Below are 9533 nucleotides of genomic sequence, written 5' to 3' on the forward strand. Positions count from 1 at the left end.
CCCAGAAGCCAGCACCGAAAGGCATACAGGGGACAGTCTTCCCTCTTAGCGCCTTCACGGGGAGCACGGCCCTGCCGACACCTTGACTTTGGCCTTCTGGCCTCCAGAGCTGTGAGCGAGTAAATTTCTGCTGTCTGAAGTCTTCCAGTTCATGGTCAGATGCTGCAGCAGCCCCAGAAGACTAGCACGGCCAGAGGGGAGAGGAAGCCAGAGCCCTGAGCGGGTGGAATCACGGCTGTCAGACGCATGGTTTGCAACGGCCTTCAGAGCCACGTGAGGGTCCTGGGACTCCCTAGGGTCATTCCAGGACCGGGAAGCACCCCCTGTACCTCTCTGGGCTTCAGCTGCTCAGCTGGGAAAAGTGGGGGTCCAACTAAGGATCCTTTCACTTGAAACATCCCCAGTTTATGTCCGGTCCCATCCTTCCCTCCCAACCCCCACTGGGAATGGAACCCGTGCCCACCTTCCCTGCTCCCCCTCCTGGCCGTCTCCTGAGTCTGGGCCCTTTCACTCAGCGAGTAGCCAGGCTGAGACCCCACCGTCCATCCCCACCTGCATCTCAGAGGCAGCATCTGGCTGCAGCCCCAGGAACGACACAGATCCTCTGTTCCCAGCCTGTCCTGGAAGGCAGCCGGCCTGGTGTTTGGATCTGCTGTCGCTGATCTGGATGCTCCCAGGGCCTGGGACTCGGACTCCATCCAGGCCTCTCCTCCAGCATCCCTCAAAAGCTCGTGTCCCTGCCCGACCCTGCTTTATACATCTGTTTGTTTCTGTGTGGACCACCTCCCCACGAGAGGCCAGCTCCAGGAGGACGGGCTGCTGGCTGCTTTGTTCACTGCCGTGTACCCAGGGCCTCGCAAATAGAAAGCACTCAGTAAAGATGTGCTGAGTGAAGGAACAAGTGCGTGAATGAACGCATTCCAGAAGACTGAGACTGGGAATGTGGAGGGATCCCCAAAGCCTGTTTATCTTAACGGAGACGCAGGCTACGCAGTGTTCCTGTGGAGTCAAGCTTGGGCAGCCCCCTCTGCATCCCAGACCTGCAGCTGGGGCCGTGCAGGCCACCTGCACCCACCTCCACCCAAAACGGCGGAGGCCCGAAGAGCCTTGAAATAAAACACCGACACAGCGAACCAAAAGAGGAAGCGCGAGAGACTTTTGCGCACCAGCCGGGCATGGGTTGGGCTCTGCTGTTTCAGCTTCCGAGAGTAACCTGACCCCTGGGCTCCTCTCTGATCATCCCCGTCAGGTAGTGAAGTCCCTCCCCCTTCTTTTCGGGCAGAGGGCAGGCCACACTTGTGTCCTGCACGCATCACGTGCTTGCTAGCCAACGCCTCTCTGGGCCTCAGTTTTCTCAGCTGTAAAATGGGCATAATGACAATGACTTCCTTCTAGGGCTTTGGTGAGGCTGAAGTGAGATCATACACAGAGTGCCGAGCTCATCCTCATACTGAACGGGAGCCTGGTAAATGTGAACTCCTGCAGTTCTGGTTTTTTCACCAGGCACGCATCAGTTTCCAGGGAACCTGGCAGCCCTCCCACGTGTGCTGCTTTGGTGGCTCCCCAGTGCCCTGGGGCAGAGTCCCAGATCCCTTTGTTCAAGATGCCTTCCCTGCTCTCCATACCAGAGCCAAAGGGCCCAGCCTCCTCGAGTCATGTCCCTTCCCAGGGGCCCACAGCTCTGTGTAGGCCACGGAGTCCTGGGCAGTCTGCTGAGACTGGAGGACCCTCCTCAGACGGATGGTCTTAGACACTTAATAAAATGCCTAGGAAAACAATCATACTAAAACACAGCTGTTAAAATAGTTAAAAGCAAGCATACGCTCCTTTACTAATGCATTAAGCAATAAAATCCAGCAGGGGCGCTAGTGAGTCTGTAGTTTTGAAGGCCTGATGAGCAAGATGGCTGTGTCAGGATATCAGAGAAACGGTGCGGTACAGCCTCCGTGGTTGGGTCACAGCTGCTGCTGACGGTGGGATATCAGAGAAACGGTGCGGTACAGCCTCCGTGGTTGGGTCACAGCTGCTGCTGACGGTGGGGCCCCGTCCAAGTTCGTGGCTCCTTTGTGCCTCAGTCTGACTCTGGTTGCTGAAGATGAACACTTCCCCCTTCCATTTCATGGACCCCGAACTCTACATGTGGGATCTATGGGTCCCAGGTAAGGACCCCTTTGCATTAGCTCCCGTTGTTGCTGTCACAGAGTGCCCACACCTTATGGCTTAAAGCAGCAGACATCTATTCTCTTACAGTTCTGGAGGTCAGAGCCCAGAACGGGTCTCACGGGGCTTAAGTCAAGGTGTAGGCAGGGGTGGTCCTTCTGGCGGCTCCAGGAGGGAATCCGTTTGTTTGCCTTTTCTGGCTTCTAGAAGCCGCCTGCACCCCTAGCTCGTGGCCTCCTCCTCCACATTCAGAGTCGTGTCTCTCCCACAGCATCTCTCTGACGCTCTCTCCCTTCTACCCCCCTCTTCCACTTTAAAGACCCTTTCAACTCCACTGGGCCACTGGATAATCCAGCATAATCTCCCCATCTCATGGCCCAGGGCCTTGGTCACATCTGCAAAGTCCCTCTTACCAGGTGAGGTGGCATGGCAAGCGGGGGACGCCTTGGGGACTGATGATGGTGTGTCAGTGCACACCTTGGGACACCACCTCTGTCAGCCTTAGAAGAGTGGCCGCTGCTGGTGTGAAAATGTGGACTAAACACAGTCAGTCCCATCCCCCCGGGAAGGCTACGTGTGTCTTGGTTTTGGGTGCTCTCCAGGCCAGCAGGTGTGCTGGGAAGCCTGTCCTGCCAGCAGGAGCCCCCTTCCCCAGGATGGTGTGCGGCTAATCCCCAGCTGAGAGTGGTCCTCGAGAACCAACGCTGGGATGAGGGCCAGCCTGTCCCTGCAGTGGGAGGGAGGGCGCCCCTGCTGGCAGGGGTCTTCCCAGTGAGCGCTGGTGGGAGACCCTGCCCCGGCAGATGCAGCCTGGCAGGTGACTCAAACCACCTGCTCTGGGAGCCCAGGAGTGTGTGTGAAGGTTCCTGTAGGTGCAACATGAACATGGGCTCTATTCCAAGGAGGACACCTTGTCACACAGCTGAAATTCACATGGCTACCTGGGAACACGTAGCTCAGGGTGCTGTGACAAAGCACCACCAAAATTTATTTCCTCACAGTTCCAGAGGCCAGAAGTCCAAGATCAAGGTGTGGGCAGGGTTGGTTTTTGCGAGGCCTCTCTCTCTGCAAGACGGCTTGCAGATGGCCGTCTTCTCCCTGTGTCATCACATGGTCTTTCCTCTGTGGTGTCTGCGTCCTAAACTCTTCTTTTAAGGACACCAGTCATATTGGATTCGGGCCCATTCTAGTGACCTCATTTAATCACCTCTTTAAAGACCCTTTCTCTCCAAATCCAGTCACATTCTGAGGTACTGGGGAGTTAGGACTTCAAGATACAATGGGGGGGCACAACTCAGCCCATGACAAATACCTTCTTTGCACCTGCAGGCGACTGAGTTGTTAACCAGAATCACGCTCGGGGCCTTCCGCACTGGTCAAGGGCCCTCACTGCAGAGTCCCACCGATGCGGCCAAGGAAGAGGTTCATGTCACGTGAAGTCCGAGAGCTGAAGAGCCTCGGGGGCGTCCCTGGGCCCTGGCACCAGGAGACACGCACTGATCTGAGAACAGCGGGTACTTTCCACTCTCGGCCTCCACTGCACTTCTGTTTTAAGGGCCAACCCAGGAGTCAGAAAGATCTGTGAGGGAGTGGAAATGATGGCAGATATGGTGGCCGAGGAGGCGCCCAGGGTCAGGAGGAGCCGGGGTTCGACTCCACTGCAAGCAGTGAGTCCTGGCCGGAAGCCCGGGTCACAGGGAGCACTGGCCAGCCCCTCCCAGTCCCAGGCAGCCTTGTGAAATCTGGTGAGTGACCAATGCCCACAAGCTCACCTGGAGCAGTGCTGACACTGTGCCGAGGGGCTCGCGGCCACATCTAAATTCAGGACTCAAGAGCAGAGGGAGAGACCTTCCCTGCTGACCAGTGACGGGGAAGAGAACCTGGAGGTGCGGGGGTGAGCCAGCACTGCCAGGGGTCGTGATGACCCAAAGGGCGGTGCTGATCTGGATCCATGGGATGCCGGGGGGTTGACAGTTTCTTCTTAGTACTGCGTCCAGCTCCTCCCCCATCACCGCCTCTGCCCCACACCTGGGGGCAAAACCAAACGAATGCACACCAGTTGCTTTCTAGGGGCTGACTTACTATTGCAGCAAGTGCGTAACAGGTTTTTCTTATTTGCTTCGGAAATGGCCCTCACCTTAAAGAATATTTCTCAACATACATCAATGTAAAATTCACAATAGACTTACATACAAAAGGCTACAAAATTACTTACTCTCCTTCCATTTGCCTTTTGGTGACATAACACCTGTCGTGATTAAAAACTCTCAAAACTGCAGCCGCATGGTTTTGCCACCTTCTCCCACCTTCTGCTGGACAAGATCTGTGAAATCTGGGTAACCTCACTTAGCAGGACATCCTGCAGAGCTATGAAACAGTGGCAGTCTCTGGGTATCAACCCAGCACCTCTCAAGGAAATAGGACGCTTGTGTTGAAACTGCCTTTCCTAAACACTGCAGCCCCGAGAGATTTCCCACCAGGCAATGGGGACCCAATGACTGGGGCTATACAGCTTGTTCAAGACTACAAAAGTGTCTGGGGGTGGGAGGAGAGAGGGGGAGAGGGGGGAGAGAGAGGGAGGGGGCAAGGGGGGGGAGGGAGAGGAAATTGGCTTCAAAATATAAAAACAACAACCCAAAATTAACATTTCATTGTGTCTACAAATGTAATACTATCAAACGGTTTAGTGTTCCAAACATTTGTCAGAAAACATGTATGAGAAATTTCCTGGTATTCAAGGTGATCATTAAGAAATCATTGCCAAGTGTGAATTAAAGACTGCCAAATAATTTCAGAAGTAACATATGAAACAAAAATTTTCAGAAAATTTGCAGCAAGAATGTGTATTTAAGGAGGGATGTGGGTATATTTTAACATATGATGTGATGAGTGGGGAAACCTACAAAAAGTCAGAGGGCCTGGGGCCCCAGTGTCCCAGGGAAATATACTGCGAGCAGTAGATTTACATTTCTAGGAGCCACAGGTACAAAAGTATGATCAGGTGGAATTAATTTTATCATCCAGAATATTATTTCAACGTATAATTGATATAAGAAGTTAATGAGATATTTACATTCTTCTTTTTGTTTTTGAAATCTTCTGTGCCAAATTTTACATTTACATCTCAATTCTGACTAGTCACGCAGAGGCCTAGAGCATCCAGAGTTACTAAAACTCATTGTAAAATGGCCTGTTTGCCTCCAGTACCCATCTGGGATGGAGATTTCCCGAATCTTTCCTTCCCAAACCAGGGCAGGGATGCTGAAGGGTGAGCAGGTGCTCAGAGCCCCCTGCACCCCACACAACAAGGCTTCAATGTCCCAGGAGGAAACCAATGGGGACATTAAATTTTAAGTAGAAAAGTCAGGAATCTGACCACTGAAAAACTGTCCCCTTCAGCATTTCCTAAGGAGGCCATCAATCTTCTAAAGATAAAAGTGTATTATTTTAAAGAATAGTCTTCTAGCAGGATAAATAATCTTTGACTCCACTTTCCAACTATTTGACAAGCTTACTAACAGCAGCAAACGGAGAGTAAACATGCCATTTCTTTTAATCAGCTGAAGTCGGTGAAACTGAATACGGAACCTTGTCCCCAATACTGCCATTGGCGTCATTGGCGCCATCTGCTGGCCACACTGAAACACAGCCTCCCCCTGCGACAATCCTCTTGTCGTTTTTGTTCCAGCAGTCTCCGTGGGATAGGAAACTTCCCACCGACGCCATCCCCCCTGAAGTTACAATAGCAGCAGCTGACATTGGAGCATTTATTACATGCCAGCCACAGAAGCCCTTGGCATGCATTAGCTCTTTAAATACTCACACCCACCTTTTGCGGTAGCTACTTTTAATGTCTCCTATTTTACAGATGAGGTCACTGAGGCTCAGAGAAGTTTAAGTCACATGCTCAAGGTCGCAGAGTTGGTAAGGGACAGAGCTGGGATGTGAAGACAGGCAATCCAACTCTGAGTGCATGTTCTTAACTATAACGTTGTACAGGCATTTCAAATGTCACATTAGAATTGATATAATTACCCCTCCTATTTTGGGGAGAATGCAAGGACATAACTTATGACTGGTACTCATACAGTACTACTTGAGGTTATTCTTGAACCACAAGAACTCACTCTAAACCATAAAAAAAGCAACAGGGACAGAGAAAAATGCCCATCTCCGATATTATTAAAATATATCATACATACATGCATAGATTCATATATACACATGTAATGGTAGCACAATACTTACCATTACTGTATGCAACGTACTGGAATGGGTTCTGTCATCTTTTGTGGCTCCATTTTAAAAAATGCTACAACTACAGTCATTATACCACCTATGAATGGGTCATGATTTAATTTGGAAAATGCTGGCTTAGATGTTCCTATATGCATTCAAGGTTCATTTCTTACAGAGCCCTTCCTTAAAAGGAAACTCAAATTTTGAATAAAAAAAAGTATCCCTCCACTCTACCAAGTAGCCTAGAACACATGGAATAATGTCACCTTTGCAGAATTTTCCAGCGAGGTATGTTTGCACCTTGAAGACGACTCTCAGGTGTACGTTTTAACTTCCATTGTATTATTTCCTGTCTCATTTTCATTGCTTTATTTTCACTGTATTATTTTTTATGGTTACTTTCTACAATACCTTGGGCAAGAGATACTAGTTTTCCATATCCTGAAATTTTTTCTCTAAATTTATGGCAGCAACAAATTTATTTATTTAAATGTTGAGTTTCTTTAGGAGTTTTTGTTTAAATTCCTCTACTTTTTAAAAAAAATTAATTTATTAATTATTTATGGGTGTGTTGGGTCGTTTCTGTGCGAGGGCTTTCTCTAGTTGCGGCGAGCGGAGGCCACTCTTCATCGCAGTGCATGGGCCTCTCACTGTCGCGGCCTCTCTTGTTGCGGAGCACAGGCTCCAGACGCGCAGGCTCAGCAATTGTGGCTCACGGGCCTAGTTGCTCCGCGGTATATGGGATCTTCCCAGACCGGGGCTCGAACCTGTGTCCCCTGCATTGGCAGGCAGATTCTCAACCACTGCGCCACCAGGGAAGCCCACAAATTTATTTTTGAAAGGTAACTATGTTTTCAAGAAGTGGATCGATTTAAAGACAAATCAGTAAAGACCAGTGGAAGCGGTGGCTCAGCCTGCCTGGGAAGCTGCACTGACACCCGCCGTCCAGCGCAGGGCCCCGCCCCTGAGGAGCTCCTCACCTGCTGGAACAGCCGTTTCTCTGGAAGGACAGCAATCCCTCACTGCAGGGAGTCGGGCACACACATTGTCCCACCCAACCCCACCCCTGCATCCTCCCATCCAGGGCTGGTGACAGATGAAGCCGCCCATAAGGCAGCCTTGGGCAGGGAGGGTTCGGAAGGCCTCCCTGCCTGAGCGGGATTCTCGCAGGCAGGCTCAGACGCGGGCCTGCAGACCTGCGCTCACACACGGAGAACCACAGTTCCCTGCCATTTCCAGGACCTGCCCCTCTGAACCCGGGTCAGACCAAACCTAACAGGATCAGAGAGGTGCTCCTCCCTGTACTCAGGTTTGGGAAAACCCGCAAGGACACCTTGTTTCAACAGCATCTTTTTTTTTTTTTTTTTTTTGGCTGCACCATGAGGCATGCAGGATCTCAGTTCCCCGACCAGGGATTGAACCCACGCCCCCTGCAATGGAAGCGCGGAGTCTTAACCACTGGACCACCAGGGAGGTCCTGAGCAGCATCTTAGTATGATCATGTCCACAATTAACCAAGAAAGTTATGTTATAAATAGGGATGAGAAGAAGCCTAATAAAACCAAGTGGAAGGGGCTTCCCTGGTGGCGCAGTGGTTGAGAGTCTGCCTGCCAATGCGGGGGACACGGGTCCGGGCCCTGGTCTGGGAGGATCCCACATGCCGCGGAGCGGCTGGGCCCGTGAGCCACAACTGCTGAGCCTGAGCGTCTGGGGCCTCTGCTCCGCAACAAGGGGGGCCACGATAGTGGGAGGCCCGCGCACCGCGATGGGGAGTGGCCCCCACTCGCTGCAACTGGAGAGGACCCTCACACAGAAACGAAGACCCAACACAGCCAAAAATAAAAATAATAAATAAATAAATTAAAAAAAACAAAAAAAAAACCAAGTGGAAAACTGAATGGAAGCAAAATGTTAACTGTAGAATCTAGGTGGTAGATATATGGTCACTATAAATCTCCAACTCCTCTGTATGTTTGAAAGTTTTCATTAAAACTGTTGGGAAAAAAAAATAAGTGAAAACAAAACTTGTCTTCTCCATGAGGTTTACATATTCCATCTGCAGCAAAAGCAGGAACTCTATTTTTAACTGGGTGTAAATTTTTAATGGCAGAATGACTTGACGCTTATTAAAGCACAGTCAAGATTACACTTGTATCTTTCCAAACTAGAAGATGCCATCAAATTTATGACTACCTATTGAGCACCTACTGTATGCAACATACAGTACTGGTGCCTGCAGGGATGAGGAGGTTGAAGATGCAGAGTTCCTCAGACTTCACATACCTTTTAGGAAACATGAGAACAAGTATCTTAAGAAGTTTAATGACTTCAACAAATATTTACAGGTTCATCATTAGAAAAAATACAACAGACTTTTATGTTCTGGGTTCTAGGCCGACAGAGAACTGAGCCCGTCTCCCAGCAAGGAGCTTACTTTACTCCTGGTTTCTGGCAGCCCCAAGTCCAACCCTGGACTTAAGCAAATGTTTTAAATTTGCCAATTAGAAAAACTATCCCCTCGGTGATGTGACAAGGGCCAGTCTTGGAAAAGAACACTCTAAAAGGCTCATGACTTAAGACTCACTATTTTGTGGTCATTTTCAACCATAGCCAGTCACTAGCTTGTAAAAAAAGAGTAACAAAACTGCGGCTAAACTAAAAGTGATCCATCTATTCTCACCTCCAACGAACATTGGCTTCTGAAATAGCCTGAGCTTGGCTAGAGCTTGGCTCTCCTCATGGCAATCTTTCCTACTCGCCGTATTTGCCGATACACACAGATCGCAGAGCTGCAGGGCTGATTCATAAAGGGAAGGAAAAAGTTAGCTGTAAACAGTTAACTTGAATATTAAGACATTTCTAGTGCACCTGCCTTTCCCTCTCTCTCAAAAAAATAAAAGAAAAAAATAACCAACCCAAAACAAAACTTTTCAGACCAAAAGAACCGGAGAGTTAATGGTCTGAATTCATCTGTGATCTGACTACCAAAGAATTTAAACCATTGAGTGCTGGCAATGTCTTTCAGTAGGAAACTTTATTTTGTCTTTTAAGAGTAGGCAAACATGTCTTACAGGATTATCAATGCCAGAGCTCCACACTCAGGAAGTTAATTTACACACCAGCCCCAAAGAGTA

The sequence above is a fragment of the Balaenoptera ricei genome, chromosome 15 (genome assembly GCF_028023285.1).
Source record: "Balaenoptera ricei isolate mBalRic1 chromosome 15, mBalRic1.hap2, whole genome shotgun sequence".
In the NCBI taxonomy this organism is placed as follows: domain Eukaryota; kingdom Metazoa; phylum Chordata; class Mammalia; order Artiodactyla; family Balaenopteridae; genus Balaenoptera; species Balaenoptera ricei.